This window comes from Notolepis coatsorum, assembly GCF_963971535.1.
Source record: "Notolepis coatsorum genome assembly, chromosome: 5".
Taxonomy (NCBI): Eukaryota; Metazoa; Chordata; class Actinopteri; order Aulopiformes; family Paralepididae; genus Notolepis; species Notolepis coatsorum.
Window position 1 is genome coordinate 119,115,106 of NC_140169.1, and position 17,634 is coordinate 119,132,739.

Below are 17,634 nucleotides of genomic sequence, written 5' to 3' on the forward strand. Positions count from 1 at the left end.
CAAAGAACAACTGCTCGAGCTTGCTGTGCACTACAAGGTCGAGCTTACTCCCAGTGAGAAACGTTTGAAACCATCTGCCTTGGGTGCTTTGAGGGTTTTGCTCATTAGGGCACAGGTGCTTGAGGAGAGGGTGGAGGAGCCTCCTTTGTCTGACGTGTCTCCACTATTAACTGGTGCAGAGGGTGAGTGGAGGATTAGGGAGTTGGAGTTTAAGGAAAGGCAGCTAGAGCACGAGCGTGAGGAGAGGAGAGAGGAGCGTGAGCTTAAGGAGAGAGAGAGGAGAGAGGAGCGTGAGCTTAAAGAGAGGAAAGAGGAGCGGGAGCTTAAGGAGAGACAAATGTTGCTGGAGGAGAGACAAATGTTGCTGGTGCACGAGCGTGCGCAGAAGGAGCTTGAGTTTAAGCATGCTGCCTTACAGGCGGGTGCTCTGCATTCAGAGTCACGTTCCGGGTTTGATGTGGGCAGGAATATTAGGATGGTGCCTCCATTTTTTGAGAAAGACGTGGAGAGATATTTTCCCCTTTTTGAACGGGTGGCAACCACATTGAAGTGGCCTGATACCGCCTGGACACTGCTGCTACAATGTGTTTTAGTTGGTAGGGCACAGGAAGCCTATACTGCCCTGTCCCTTGAACAAAGCGCTGATTATGAGCTTGTTAAAGCTTCCATATTGAGGGCTTATGAGTTGGTCCCTGAGGCCTATCGTCAGCGTTTTAGAGGTTATCGTAGGTCCGAGGGGCAGTCTTATGTTGAGTTTGGAAGGGAGAAGGAGAACCTGTTTGACAGGTGGTGCACTTCTCAGAAGGCAGAGTCAAGAGAGCAGCTTAGGCAGTTGATTCTCCTAGAGGAATTTAAAAGATGTGTTCCTGATACCGTTTCCACACATCTAAATGAGCGTGGGGTATCGAAGATAGGCGACGCCGCTGTCTTCGCCGCTGAGTTTGTGTTGACACACAAGTCCGTGTTTTTGGAGGACTACCGTGTTGAGTCCGGGGATAGGCGTCCTGTTCAGGGGGGCCGTTTCCCAAAACCTGTGTCTGCTGGTCAATTAACTTCACCTCCTAGGCGGGGTGGTTCTGCTGGTGCATTCCCAGAAGGGATTATCTGTTTTTACTGTAAGGAACCGGGTCATATCGTTGCTGGATGCCCGGTGCTTGAGCAGAAAAATGTCAGAACCGTGGCTCTGGTAGAAACCATATGCAGGACGCCTATGCCAACGTTAGATGGGGATGTGGAAGGTATCAAACGTGTGGACAAAGAGCTAGAGGGTTCCTCAAGGTTTAGGATGAATGGATTTGTTTCCCTGACTAATGCACTAGAGTCCAAACAGGCTATAACAATTTGGAGAGATACCGGTGCTTTTCAGTCCCTCATTCTGGAGGGGGTTTTGCCGTTTTCAGAAAACTCTTCTTTGCATTCCGATGTTGTTGTTCGGGGCTTTGGGGGTGGATTTGTGGATGCACCTTTGCATGAGGTCATGCTCAGTTCTCCCTTAGTATCAGGCAATGTTGTTGTGGGGGTATGTTCTCACATTCCCATAAAGGGGGTGTCCTTCATTCTAGGGAATTATTTGGCTGGTGACAAAGTGTTGGCTACTCCGGTTGTAACTCCCATTCCTGTGGTTTCGGAGGTCTCTAATGAGCTGGCACAGAAACATCCAGGAGTGTTTCCTGTGTGTGCTGTGGCACGAGAAATGTCAAAGGACAAAAGTGATGTTGTTGATACTTCGACTTGGGACATTACACTTAGTGACACATTCTTTGTTGAATTAAAAGGTGTACCTGTTGAGAATTTTGGAAAGCACACTGTGGATGTACCTCTGCATAATGATTCTCTTGATTGTGGTTTTGTGTTAGGCCCGGTGGTGAAACCAGAGTTGACAGGAGTGCCGGGGAAGCATGTGACAGGAGATGATATGGCAGCGCAGTGTCTCAAGGTCTTCCCAGCCTGTACGGTGGCTGAGGCCACGAACGAATTGGAGGAGGAGTGTGGGAAGGATGCTATGAGAGGTGCTATTTTTTCATGTGACACCGTTCTAGTTGGAGGGGCTACTAAGCTTGACTTAGGCTGCCAGCCTTCCCACAATAGCTCTATTGTCCCTAATGTTTCACTTGTGGGCAGGGATGGTCCCAGTATGTCAGTTGATGATTCTGACATTGATCCACATGTCCACACTGATTCTCTGCCATGCACTAGGTGTGATGGTCAACCTAGTTACCTGTGTCCTGTGGAGCAGGAGCCGCCTTCGCGACCTGGTCTGTTGAGTGGCAGCCATTTTGATTTTGATCAGGACAAAGTTATTTTGGGTGACGCCATTTTAGATGGTGTTCCAGACGTTATTGTGACTGTCGTACTGCCAGGCTCCCGGTACACTGGGGCTGTACCTGAGGCGGTACAGCCTACTCTGGAGGGTCACGGTGTGCAGTGTCCTGAACTGCCAGTGCCAGGTGGGATGGATATGGGTGCGGTGGTGGTATCAGCGATTTATGGTTTTGTTGTGCTGTGTTCTGTTCTGTTAAGCGCAGTTCTCAGGTTGATTTTGGTTTGCAGTATAATTCTGACAGATCGGTATCGGTGGTCGTGTTCGACAGGGGCCGACCCGGTTCTTGCCTTGAACCATTTTTATGTTTACGTTGGATCCTCCAGTTTACCCCTTGTTGTGTATACAGACCATAACCCTTTGGTTTTTCTTCGCAGCATGGTGAATTCGACCCACCGTTTGATGCGATGGAGTTTGTTCCTCCAGGCGTATAACTTGGATATTCGCCACATTCGTGGGAGGGACAACGTGCTAGCAGACGCCCTCTCACGATCATAGTACCGGTGTTTGTGGTACCCGTTATCGCTGTTGTGGTAGAGGCCCTGACACCTAAGGGGTCACAGTTGTTTTTGTTTTGTTTATGGTTTGTTGTGTAGTGGTTGCCTCTTGGGCAACCAGTTTGGTGGGGGAGGTGTTACGTACTAGAGGCTGGTCACTCCTGTGTCAACCAGGGCATGTAGGTGAGGGCTGCCAATTAGCCAATTAGTGCTGATTGGTTACCTGCTGGGGAGCTTCAAAGGCAGACCCAGTAACACACATGCACTGTCTGTGCCTAGTGAAAGAGCTGTCAGGTTCTTACAGTCCTTGTCCGTGGGGTTACCAGTACATTAGTTTATAGTTATATTAGTAGTTCCTTGGTTTAGTAGCATTTTTGAGTTAGAGCACAGGGTTTTGGTGTTGATTACACATAGGTTGCGTACCCATGAGCCAGGGTCGTAACAGTGTGGGTGATTATTTTTGTTATATTGATGTAATGTGTCTATATTTTAGTTTCTTGGATAAAGACATAATCTTTATACACTTGTGTTTAAGCAAAAGTGTATAGGTTCAGAATAAAGTTTCAGAATAAGTGATCTTTGGGTGAACCATTTCATTAGCCTGCAGGGGTCTGGGGTTTGAATGTATCCTTAATACGGTCCTGTGAAGCGTTTTATTTAAAATAGATTCTTTTAAAAAGGATGTATTACAGTGTTTTAGTATTATTATTCACATTAATTATTACACATATATTACACTATATATGATAGCTTAAAGAGTTGGGCTGAAAATATAAAGTAGAGAAAAGATCTGTCTATGTGGGTCTGTGTGTCAGTGAGGGTGTGTGTCTCTGTTCGGGGGTGTGAACAGGGGCCTCTCTTAGGTGCTAAAACACCGCATGGGAGCGTGAAGATTAGGGGACATGCAAACTCAACTATAGTCACATTTACAGTCATCATTCAAATACAAATGGTTTATATCTTTGTAACATGAAAGTTAGTGTACAACATTTTACTCATAGCATATTTTTTGTTCACACAATGGAAGGGGTCGCATTAACACAATTTAAAACAGGTACTAGAATTAACGGATCAGATCCCAAATCCACTGTAACCTCAAGTCTACTCACAAAGGCTATGGTTAATAAAACGTTCTATTATTCTAACCTATATGGGCACTTGTACAATGGACATTCAATTCCATCCATTTAATTCACACAACATATATATCTGAGTTAAGGGGCTGTAATGAATGTAGCATAAAATCATTAGAATTGTTAACGTGTAGCAATAAAACACAAAGTAGGTTCATGAGAACATGCAGATTATTTATTAATTTCAGATTATTTGATTTGTTCCAAGACCAGATGACATTTGAAGGAAATTCAAGATATTATATGAGATGTTTTTAAAAGGGGGAAGGAACTCATTTACTAGATTGAGTCAGACCGGGGTCTGAATGTGTCCAGGGCTAGGGGTGTCTGTCTGCTGACAGTTTGGGACACGGTGCTTACAGAGAAGCTGTAGTTATTATTTCTTATATCGTAAAACTAATACAATGTTGACTGGAAAATGAGTCTTTGACAAGGTTAAGAGGTTACATGCCATAGAAAGACTCTAGTCTTGTTTACATCAGAGTCCCCCATTTTCAATTAATCAGGGCATACATGACATACAGATAGACATTAATGTTACATCCAGACATTTAGGACATACCAGATTACAAATACAGCACTGTTTGTGATAACTTGTAAGGGTCTGTCTGTCCAAGCTGTTCTAACTGTTTCAATAGGGTATTTCATCCATCTTTAATTAAGACGTATTTTTGGATATAGATCACCTCAAGGCCTGAATGTCCATACACTGTAGCAATGCTAAGCCTACATTTTTAGGTCAAATACCCTTTTTAGCATGGTTCAGACATCACCACCCCCAATTTATGTCACAGTACCACTGAAAATAGCACAGAGTATGGGGAAAAGGCCTTTATGACCTTCTATGCTAGCTATGTCTGTAAAGGACTTTCAAAAACCCATTCAATATAGTTTGTTCCACCTCAAATGTAATGTTAAAAAAATATTTATTTTTAGGTGTTTGTTGTTGCTGTCAATTGGAACCAGGTCTAGCTAAAAGAGGGGTCAATGATCGCAAATGAATACATGGTAAAAAGGTCTACCAATTGTCATGCAAGAATGCACTTCTAATATGCTACACACAAGTAATTCAGCCATAATATATGCAAATAGTATTCTTCTAAACAGTGTATTACAAAATATTTGTAGCTAATGTAGACAATATGCAATTATATAATTGTCACCTGAAAACATATTGCAGGGTATTTAGCAGAAACTATGGTAAATGTACTTTGGTGCATGTAAAAACTTCATACAACTTCATACAGAAGTACAGAATACTTTTATACAAAATGTTTCGTTCTGCTACGCTTTCTGTTATTTTATGAAATAAAATAGTTTAGCATGTAAAACTATAAGTAAAAATAGAAGTCACGTAGCCACAATGTTCAGTATATACATATGTACAATGATCGGTGCAGAATAGAAGTAACTGAGTTACCATACAATATACTATGCAATACTAATATACAATAATATATAGTACAAAGCAGAAATGGGGGTGAGGTACAATTTAGGCATAATTTACAGTAAGGTGTACACAGGTATGGGTTGTAGTGCAAATTCATTACCAATAAATATAAAGTGTGTTTAGGTGTTCTAAAATGTGGAGAATGGGTGCTGCAATGTGTTGTTTGTTTAAAGTGAATGTATGCGTTTGGATGTGTGTGTTGTGAGTGCATTTGATGTTTGTTGTATAGTGTTATTGCTCGTTACGTGATAACACATAATCCTATTGAATTCTGAATTCTTTGTTTATAGGCTGAGGTTCAATGATACACTTGAAATAGACATCTAAAATCATGAAACAGGTCGATTTTTAGTAGATTGAATCATTAGACAGAAGGATAATGTTAATTTGTCAAGGGGTTGGCATATATCACCGCCATGACACATCCCTATTTTGTAAGACAAGCAGTTTGAGGTTGTAATTACAGTGATTAGACTCGTTTTCCTGTTTTCATTTTTATCAATCTACTTTTTGTGTATTTTTAGGTGTTTGGTTATGTTTTATCTGTCATTTGGACCAGATCTAGCTAAAAGGGCTCTATGATCTCAAATAACTAAGGTTTACCAATTGTCATGCAATAATGCAACTCTAATGTGCTACATAAGTAAAACAGACTATTTGCAAACAACATTGTTCTAAACAGTGTATTACAAAATCTTTTTGTGTATCTACTATAGACAGTGTGTATTTATATATTTGCTAAATGTAAAAACATGATAACATAATCCAATTGAATTCTGAATTTGTTGTTTAAGGTTTGAGTCACAAAGATACACATAAAATATAAGCATATCAAAGCATGAAACTTGCCGATACACTTAAAATAGACACATCAACCTAGTTTTTAGCTGTTTACACACTGATGAGGTAAAAAACAATACAAATGTATTTTTAGAAGTGTAGTAATATCAAGCCCCAAATGTATTTTCTTTAACCTGTTCTAAGGTACATTATACAACTAATTTCTGAATTACAGAATTACAGAACAGGGTCTAGTTTTTTCAGGTGTAATAAGAAAGCCCCCTGAGTACTACTTTTGCTCTTAATATTTAGACCTGCATTACAAACTATAGTATACACAGCATGAAATATTCAATCAAGACAAAGATGACAGTTCTATAGTTTAAGAGTGTGCAATAGTGTAATCTTTTGTAATAGTGTAAGGATGTAATAGTATAATAGTGTAACAATGTGTAATACTGTGCGATAGTGTCATCGTGTGTAATAGTGTAATAGTGTGTAATAGTGTAATATTGTCATAGTGTAGTGCTTCAAACCTTACCAGCATGCATATCTAACCCCCATTTAATGTCACAGTACCCTGAAATAACACAGGATGTGGGGAAAAGGCCTTTTCCCCACACCATTTGCTATTACAGATTGCATAACGTGGTGTTATATTTTATATTTATGACCGGACCATCTCCCCCATACCAACATCCTGCAGTTCATACTTGAAAATATCTATCTGTGAGGGTGTGTGTGTGTCTTTGAGGAGCTGGGTGTGTGTGGGAGGTGTGAACAGGGGGCCTGTTATAGGTGTCAAAACACTGCATGGGGGGTGTGAAAGTTTAGGGAAAGATCAACCTCTGTATATTTGCTTGTAATACTATGCATTTTACTCTAAACAAAACTAATAAAGTCTGTATTTCAGCTAACTCTTTAAGTTTCAATAGTTTGGATTTAATAAATAATTCGATGGTATGTTCTCTTGAATCTACATTGTGAACTATTCTTACTGCTCTCTTCTGTAATATAAATAAGGGCTTTATGTTGCTTTCATACGGGTTACCCCACAGTAACTCAAATATGCTAGGATGAGTGAACAATATAATATTCGCATAGAATTATAATCAAGCACATTCTTTGCCTTGTTCAAAACAAAAACACTCTTGGCTACCTTATTTTTTATGTACATTATATGAGGTTTCCATGTCAATTTCTCATCCAACATAACACCCAACATTTTTTAACTCAGATACTCTTTCAATATTAACTCCGTCAATACATAATGCCACATTGTCCTTCTTTCGATTAGTAAATATCATACATTTCGTTTTTCCAAATTTAGGGATAGCTTATTGTTATTAAACCATATCGTAAGTTTACACATTTCATTTACAATGTCATCTGCAAATTTTTTAAGGTATTTTCCTGAACTGAAGAAATTTGTATCGACAGCAAATAAAACAAATTGCAATATGTTTGACACTTCACATATATCATTAATATATAAAATAAAAAGTATGGGCCCCAGGACCGAACCTCGAGGGTCACCACATTCAATATTCATACATTCAGAGGTGTAACCAGAGAGTTGTACATATTGTTGTCTATTTTCAAGATAGCTACTTAACCAGTTCATCGCCACCCCGCTCACACCGTATGTTTGTAATTTAGAAATTAAAATGTGATGATCTATCGTATCAAATGCTTAAGTCAATAAACACCCTTATGGTGTAATTCCTCTCATCTACGGTTGTGGTTATTTCTTCATATATATTCATTAAGGCTAAGGTTGTTGATCGATATGCCCTGAATCCATACTGACTATCACACAGCAGGTTATTCTTTTCAATAAAACTATCTAATTTATGAGCAAACACTTTTTCAAGAATCATGGAAAATTGTGAAAGCAAAGACAATGGTCTGTAGTTGATAAAGATGTGTTTGTCCCAAGGGGTCATTACTGTATTGTAGGACCTTACAAATAAATATGATTTGATTTGATTTGATTATGGTCCTAACAAAGCTATAATGTTTCCAAGGACATTTCGTAAAATCTTCCAAGTTTCTTTGATATTATTTATATTTTCCTTTAAGACATTATTATAGTGTTCTTTCTTTGCATTTCTAATTATAGTAGTTAATTTATTTTTGTAAGCTTTATATTGATTTTCAGCATTGAGAAAGACATTAATTGAAAACTATTTTGATGCCTCAAAATGATGTTTTGGTTTGAATGATACAATAATTCTAATGATAATGTGTGTAATAAATTAGTTTAGTACACTAATTGCAACAAATCTGAAACTGCATATAGTGCACTTTTAAATTAGGCTGAAGGCTGTGTACTCTTTTAAAAAATCACAATATGGACCCCCTTGAAGTTGCATTATAATACATGTCATGTACAAAGGTCTGTTGACCACACAAAATAGTAACTGGAGCCGGCTGCACATGAACAAAAAACAGCCTCTCTCAGTAAATGCAAAACAGTTCCGGGCAGGTAGGTAATAAACACAAGGCGTTGTTCCAAAAATAGTAAATTATATTTATTAGGCAGGGTAGGGATTGAAACCTCCACTGCTTTATTATGGTAAGGAGGGGAAGTAATCCCACAAACATATAAACAAACAGGGAAAAAGGTAGTTGGAGAACACACAGGGTAAATCTAATAAACGCTAGTCTGGGCTGTGTCTACAGACACCAGCCAACCAGGTTGGCACTGGAATATCACCCAGCACTAAGGTATCAAAGGTACAAGTCCACACTCAGTGGAACTAGGCCTAAAGCCAACAAGAGAATACTCACAATCCCAAACACAATCACAAGCACAATAATAATCCCACACAACAGTGGAAAACAATGGCAACCTCACTCCACTCTGGTCACTGGCAATTGACAGAATGAGGCGCCCAGACGTGTGTGTGCTGTCCGGTATTTGTCCACCCGTCCCTCTCGAGGTGATTGCCATCAGCTGTCATTCATTAGGCAATCAGCACTCTTCAGTGTAGGGACGGGCGGCACCTGACAGGGAGAGAAAAGAGACAGCATTAGCTCTCATGCTCACACACACACACACACACATCACATACAAAACACAACACATTAAATATACTAACCTGATGTTCAGATGGTGTCATAAATACAGTAATAATGATAATGACCAACCCACGTACCCATGTAAGTCACACCTCCCCCCATAAGAGCGAACCTGTAGGGTTAGCAAAACATTATTTAAGCATTACATCACACGCAGGAGTGGTTTGTGACCAATAAACCATGCCTAGGGGTGGTTGTTAGGCCCGAGGCGCAGCCGAGGGTCGTTAGACCCCCCTAGGCATGGTTTATTGGTCACAAATCACGACTGCACGTGGTGTAAAGCTTTTATACAACTGCCAGATTCATCCAACCTTATTTCTATACAATAAACACACATTAATCGAAGATTTATTGAAAAAACCATCCGCCAGAAAAAGTAGTTCCCACAACTCCATGTGGAAGCAGCTTGAAGTGCATCCAACCAAACTAACACATCCAACTGTGTATTATTGGAATGATTGAGAGAAGTTGCCTCATGTGGAAGCAGCTTGAAGTGCATCCAACCAACTAACACATCCAACTGTGTATTATTGGAATGATTGATTGAAAATTTTATTACCAGATGCAGAATATAAAGTAGGTAAAACAAATTAAAACGTTTTCTTTGCCCTATAGGAAAAAAACGTTTTCTTCGCCCTATTTTTTTATTTATTTCTTTTAGCCTAAACTTAACCAGTTGGAAACCAGGGGTACAGTAATAAAATTAGCAATCAACCAATCAATCAATTCAATAGACCATGCTCACTTAAAACAGCGCTGCTTCTCTCTCAGTCTGACTCCCCCGCTGTTGCAGACAGGAGTGTGTGTGTGTGTGTGTGTGTGTGTGTGTGTGTGTGTGTGTGCGTGTGTGTGTGTGTGTGTGTGTCACAGTGTGTGTGTGTGTGTGTGTGTGTGTGTGTGTATGTGTGTGTGTGTGTGTGTGTGTGTATGTGTGTGTGTGTGTTTGTGGGTACGCCAGCGTCGGACAGTGAGAGTGAACGCTGCAGTGCAGTCAGTGGGGAGGAAGTAGAAATTTAAATCTATCAATTAATCAATCAAACAATCCGCGATTTTTCTTTTGTTCTAGATTGACTCAAGACCCATCAATTACATCATCCAACATTGTTTAAAGGGCTAACACATTCCCCTTGACAGAATCGCTTTATATTTAGTCGTTATGACGCTATCAACATATCCATTTGTTAAAGATTATTGTCCGCCATCTTGTTTTTTCCGACGGAGTGATCCGGCGGAGTGATGTGATTCAGTTGTGGGCGGGTCCTGGGACCAGGAGCGTGGATTGTGAAGGATACATACGTGTAAATGGACTGTTTCAGCCAATCAGAATCGAGAAATTTGCATGCCGTTGTATAATACTTATTACCCAACATCCGATTAGTACCACATACCAGGGAGAACAGAAAATCATCTCATCGTGATTAACAGGACAGCAACAGGGAAACAAAAATCAGCACATGTCCCTGGCACCATCACAGCGCCCATCTCCTTTCAAAATGGCGTCACAAAAATAACATGATCAGGATCCAAAATGGAGTCACTCAAATTAGACTCACATTACTGCCAGCATACCTGGCCGCTGCCACTCATGCCAACCAGCTTGGTAGGGAGGAATCATTGTGCTGAGTAGTGATCAATGCTTGACGTCCCAGTGGCAATGGTACGTCAGCAACCTCGGGAATTACCAGCTCCCCCTGAACGCTACTTACAGCAACCTTTTCCATCTCTCCAATAGATGGCCCCCCCCTGTCCTCAGCGAGAGCCTCGCCACAGACAGAGTCACTCAACGTCAAAGCTCGAGTTCGCTTCCTCTCCTGTGCCTTGGTGACAACACAAGTAGAAAAAACATTGGGGTGATTATTAATCAATTCATCACAACACAAGTCAGTCAATGGAGCGTTTTCAACCTCCACTCCTTTTGGTTCCTGGGCTGACCCTTTTCTCTCCTGTCGCTTCCTCAGCGTACGACAACTTTTTACCACATGGTCCGTCTTTTTACAATAATTACACACCACCGGTCTCTCAGACGGCGGTGAGCGTGGCTGGAATGCTGACTCACGAGGAGTGAACGAGCCACCTCCACCACATACATTAGGACGTACAGAAACCCGTTTGTGTGACCATTCAAACTCATCTGCCGAAATCGCAGCCTGTTGGAGTGTTGACACCCCCTGCCCATGTAAATAGAGCACAGCTTGGACTGGCAGGGTGGCTTTGAACTGCTCCACAAGTACCAATTCACTCAATGATGCAAAGTCTTTTACCTCACACGCAGAACACCACCGATCAAAATTAAGTCTCTCCTCCTGGGAGAAATCAACATGGGTTTGGGTAGGAGACTTACGGCGGTTGCGAAAATGCTGCCTGTATGCTTCTGGTACCTGTTCGTACACGCGCAAGACAGCACTTTTCACTTTCTCATATACCACGCTGTCTTCATTCGATAATGACCGGCACGCCCCCTGAGCCCTACCAGTGAGTCTGTATTTCAATAAAATCGCCCACTGGTCCTTTGGCCAATGCAAAGCCCACGCCATCTGCTCAAAAGCAGAGAAATATGATTCCACCTCAGACTCCTGAAAGGGGGGAACCAAGGACATATGCTGGCTAATATCAAAGGGTGCCTGGGGGTCGGAAAGTACTGGAGAGGAAATGGTGCTACGTTTAGCGTCACCACACTCCAACTCCAGTTTCCTCATCGCCAATTGAAATTCCCTATCAGCCACCTCCTTTCTCTCCAGCCTGTCTCCCTCCTCCTTTCTTTCCAGCCTGTCTCTCTCTCTGTCTCTCTCCTCCTTGTCTCTCACCTCCTTCCTCTCTTCCCAGTCTCTCTCCTCCTTTCTCTCTTCTCTATCCTCCCTGCGCAAAGCCGCCCTCTCCTCTAGACAGGCTAAACGCAGCTCAGCGCTCAGTGCGCTCAACTCACCAGCAGAAGTAGTAGAACCATGGTCTGAACCTAATGCAGAGTCAAAACTCTCAGGATCCGACACACCAACATCCTGATCACAAACCTCCATAGCTTCACTCATGAAAAATCTATACTCTGCACTCTGCACCCTGCACTCTGCACTCTGCACTCTGCACTCTGCACTCTGTACTCTGTACTCTGTACCCTGAATACAGTTATGAAAGAAAGTATACTGCCGTAGCAACACACAATACTACCCACAATACTACAACAAATCAGACTTCAATAAGCCCTACAAAATAGCCACTCACCTATAGTACTCAATAATGTCCCTGTGCAACACTCAACAGCCACATTATGCAGTATGACAACCTGACCAATTCGATTTAATATCCACATCTAACATTATTGAAAACAATAAATGTCGGCTCTAACCACCTAACTAGGATCACACTGGGTAACACTAACTACCCTGTCTAAACTACTTCCCTAGCGGAATGAGGACTACACATATCTTCAGTCGCTTACCGATTTCATTCCGCACTCCACTGGAATAGACGACGCGTGCCCCCCTCCCCCTAACCAAGCAGGTGATCCACCCTTTACCTATGTGGAAAAAAATAGAATGGTTAAGAGCATAACTCACAACAACGGTTTACAACAGTCAAGTGTGCAGCACGGAAATACAATAATATAACTTACCAAATGAAAAAAAACGCAACCTACCTGACACGCTCCAATCGACAAGTCCACATGTCACATAACAACAAGGAACTATACAATTGTGCAAACTAACGAGCCCCCATGTCATGTACAAAGGTCTGTTGACCACACAAAATAGTAACTGGAGCCGGCTGCACATGAACAAAAAACAGCCTCTCTCAGTAAATGCAAAACAGTCCCGGGCAGGTAGGTAATAAACACAAGGCGTTGTTCCAAAAATAGTAAATTATATTTATTAGGCAGGGTAGGGATTGAAACCTCCACTGCTTTATTATGGTAAGGAGGGGAAGTAATCCCACAATAAACAAACAGGGAAAAAGGTAGTTGGAGAACACACAGGGTAAATCTAATAAACGCTAGTCTGGGCTGTGTCTACAGACACCAGCCAACCAGGTTGGCACTGGAATATCACCCAGCACTAAGGTATCAAAGGTACAAGTCCACACTCAGTGGAACTAGGCCTAAAGCCAACAAGAGAATACTCACAATCCCAAGCACAATCACAAGCACAATAATAATCCCACACAACAGTGGAAAACAATGGCAACCTCACTCCACTCTGGTCACTGGCAATTGACAGAATGAGGCGCCCAGACGTGTGTGTGCTGTCAGGTATTTGTCCACCCGTCCCTCTCGAGGTGATTGCCATCAGCTGTCATTCATTAGGCAATCAGCACTCTTCAGTGTAGGGACAAGCGGCACCTGACAGGAAGAGAAAAGAGACAGCATTAGCTATCATGCTCACACACACACACATCACATACAAAACACGACACATTAAATATACTAACCTGATGTTCAGATGGTCATAAATACAGTAATAATGATAATGACCAACCCACGTACTCATGTACGTCACAATACACTTAATAAAATAATGACGAGACAGTCTCCTAAAAAGACAAAAGTTAGTGACACGACTCACATCGATGCCGCCAAAGTAAGGATTTTGCTCTGTTTCGTCAATCAATGGTCAAATAAATATTTGATTAAGGAATATAATATGCCTTTTTTGTATTATTTCTCTGTGTATCAACAAAATATATATATTTATATGTTAGCCCCTGAGGGGAAATTAAGATTCTCAGATTTTTTTACAAATCGCCTCTTATCAATTAACCGGTTAATCGCCAGGTGAAGTATGTTGCTGATGTCTGCTCACAACTAGGTGTTACACACCGTTTCTCCCCTGAGGGGGTCTAAACAGTCATGTCTGTTAGGGTTGTTTTAAGATAAGAATGGGGCTTACTACCTCTAAAAGTGCCCCTTTAAAAGACTAACCATGCCGTTGTAGCAACCAAGGAATCATGACTTTCTCCCCTCAAGATCTCTACATTGACTCCCCACAGTCGTCATCCTTCTCCTCATTTTGTGGTGATTCCTCCATCGTCAGTGGGGAGTCAATTTAGAGATCTTGAGGGGAGAAAGTCATGATTCCTTGGTTGCTACAACGGCATGGTTAGTCTTTTAAAGGGGCGCTTTTAGAGGTAGTAAGCCCCATTCTTATCTTAAAACAACCCTAACAGACATGACTGTTTAGACCCCCTCAGGGGAGAAACGGTGTGTAACACCTAGTTGTGAGCAGACATCAGCAACATACTTCACCTGGCGATTAACCGGTTAATTGATAAGAGGCGATTTGTAAAAAAATCTGAGAATCTTAATTTCCCCTCAGGGGCTAACATATAAATATATACATTTTGTTGATACACAGAGAAATAATACAAAAAAGGCATATTATATTCCTTAATCAAATATTTATTTGACCATTGATTGACGAAACAGAGCAAAATCCTTACTTTGGCGGCATCCATGTGAGTCGTGTCACTAACTTTTGTCTTTTTAGGAGACTGTCTCGTCATTATTTTATTAAGTGTATTATAATGCAACTTCAAGGGGGTCCATATTGTGATTTTTTAAAAGAGTACACAGCCTTCAGCCTAATTTAAAAGTGCACTATATGCAGTTTCAGATTTGTTGCAATTAGTGTACTAAACTAATTTATTACACACATTATCCTTAGAATGATTGTATCATTCAAACCAAAACATCATTTTGAGGCATCAAAATAGTTTTCAATTAATGTCTTTCTCAATGCTGAAAATCAATATAAAGCTTACAAAAAAAATTAACTACTATAATTAGAAATGCAAAAAAAAGAACACTATAATAATGTCTTAAAGGAAAATATAAATAATATTAAAGAAACTTGGAAGATTTTACTTAATGTCCTTGGAAACATTATAGCTTTGTTAGGACCACAATCAAATCAAATCATATTTATTTGTAAGGTCCTACAATACATTAATGACCCCTTGGGACAAACACATCTTTATCAACTACAGACCATTGTCTTTGCTTTCACAATTTTCCATGATTCTTGAAAAAGTGTTTGCTCATAAATTAGATAGTTTTATTGAAAAGAATAACCTGCTGTGTGATAGTCAGTATGGATTCAGGGCATATCGATCAACAACCTTAGCCTTAATGAATATATATGAAGAAATAACCACAACCGTAGATGAGAGGAATTACACCATAGGGGTGTTTATTGACTTAAAAAAGCATTTGATACAATAGATCATCACATTTTAATTTCTAAATTACAAACATACGGTGTGAGCGGGGTGGCGATGAACTGGTTAAGTAGCTATCTTGAAAATAGACAACAATAGGTACAACTCTCTGGTTACACCTCTGAATGTATGAATATTGAATGTGGTGACCCTCGAGGTTCGGTCCTGGGGCCCATACTTTTTATTTGATATATTAATGATATATGTGAAGTGTCAAACATATTGCAATTTGTTTTATTTGCTGTCGATACAAATTTCTTCAGTTCAGGAAAATACCTTAAAAAATTTGCAGATGACATTGTAAATGAAATGTGTAAACTTACGATATGGTTTAATAACAATAAGCTATCCCTAAATTTGGAAAAACGAAATGTATGATATTTACTAATCGAAAGAAGGACAATGTGGCATTATGTATTGACGGAGTTAATATTGAAAGAGTATCTGAGTTAAATGTTGGGTGTTATGTTGGATGAGAAATTGACATGGAAACCTCATATAATGTACATAAAAAATAAGGTATCCAAGAGTGTTTTTGTTTTGAACAAGGCAAAGAATGTGCTTGATTATAATTCTATGCGAATATTATATTGTTCACTCATCCTAGCATATTTGAGTTACTGTGGGGTAACCCGTATGAAAGCAACATAAAGCCCTTATTTATATTACAGAAGAGAGCAGTAAGAATAGTTCACAATGTAGATTCAAGAGAACATACCATCGAATTATTTATTAAATCCAGACTATTGAAACTTAAAGAGTTAGCTGAAATACAGACTTTATTAGTTTTGTTTAGAGTAAAATGCATAGTATTACAAGCAAATATACAGAGGTCGATCTTTCCCTAAACTTTCACACCCCCCATGCAGTGTTTTAGCACCTATAACAGGCCCCCTGTTCACACCTCCCACACACACCCAGATCCTCAAAGACACACACACACCCTCACAGATAGATGTTTTCAGCACAAGTATGAACTGCAGGATGTTGGTATGGGGGAGATGGTCCGGTCATAAATATAAAATATAACACCACGTTATGCAATCTGTAATAGCACATGGTGTGGGGAAAAGGCCTTTTCCCCACATCCTGTGTTATTTCAGGGTACTGTGACATTAAATGGGGGTTAGATATGCATGCTGGTAAGGTTTGAAGCACTACACTATGACAATATTACACTATTACACACTATTACACTATTACACACGATGACACTATTGCACAGTATTACACATTGTTACACTATTATACTATTTATTACATCCTTACACTATTACAAAAGATTACACTATTGCACACTCTTAAACTATAGAACTGTCATATTTGTCTTGATTGAATATTTCATTCCGTGTATACTATAGTTTGTAATGCAGTTCTAAATATTAAGAGCAAAAGTAGTACTCAGGGGGCTTTCTTATTACACCTGAAAAAACTAGACCCTGTTCTGTAATTCTGTAATTCAGAAATGAGTTGTATAATGTACCTTAGAACAGGTTAAAGAAAATACATTTGGGGCTTGATATTACACACTTATACTGCTTGATATTACTACAATACATTTGTATTGTTTTTACCTCATCAGTGTGTAAACAGCTAAAAACTAGGTTGATGTGTCTATTTTAAGTGTATCGGCCAGTTTCATGCTTTGATATGCTTATATTTTATGTGTATCATTGAGACTCAAACCTTAAACAACAAATTCAGAATTCAATAGGATTATGTTATCATGTTTTTACATTTAGCAAATATATAAATACACACTGTCTATAGTAGATACACAAAAAGATTTTGTAATACACTGTTTAGAACAATGTTGTTTGCAAATAGTCTGTTTTACTTATGTAGCACATTAGAGTTGCATTCTTGCATAACAATTGGTAAACCTTAGTCATTTGAGATCATAGAGCCCTTTTAGCTAGATCTGGTCCAAATGACAGATAAAACATAACCAAACACCTAAAAATACACAAAAAGTAGATTGATAAAAATGAAAACAGGAAAACGAGTCTAATCACTGTAATTACAACCTCAAACTGCTTGTCTTACAAAATAGGGATGTGTCATGGGGGTGATATATGCCAACGCCTTGACAAATTAACATTATTGTTACAAAGGATCAGATTAAACCGAATATATATATTTATTGATTGATATATATTGCATAGT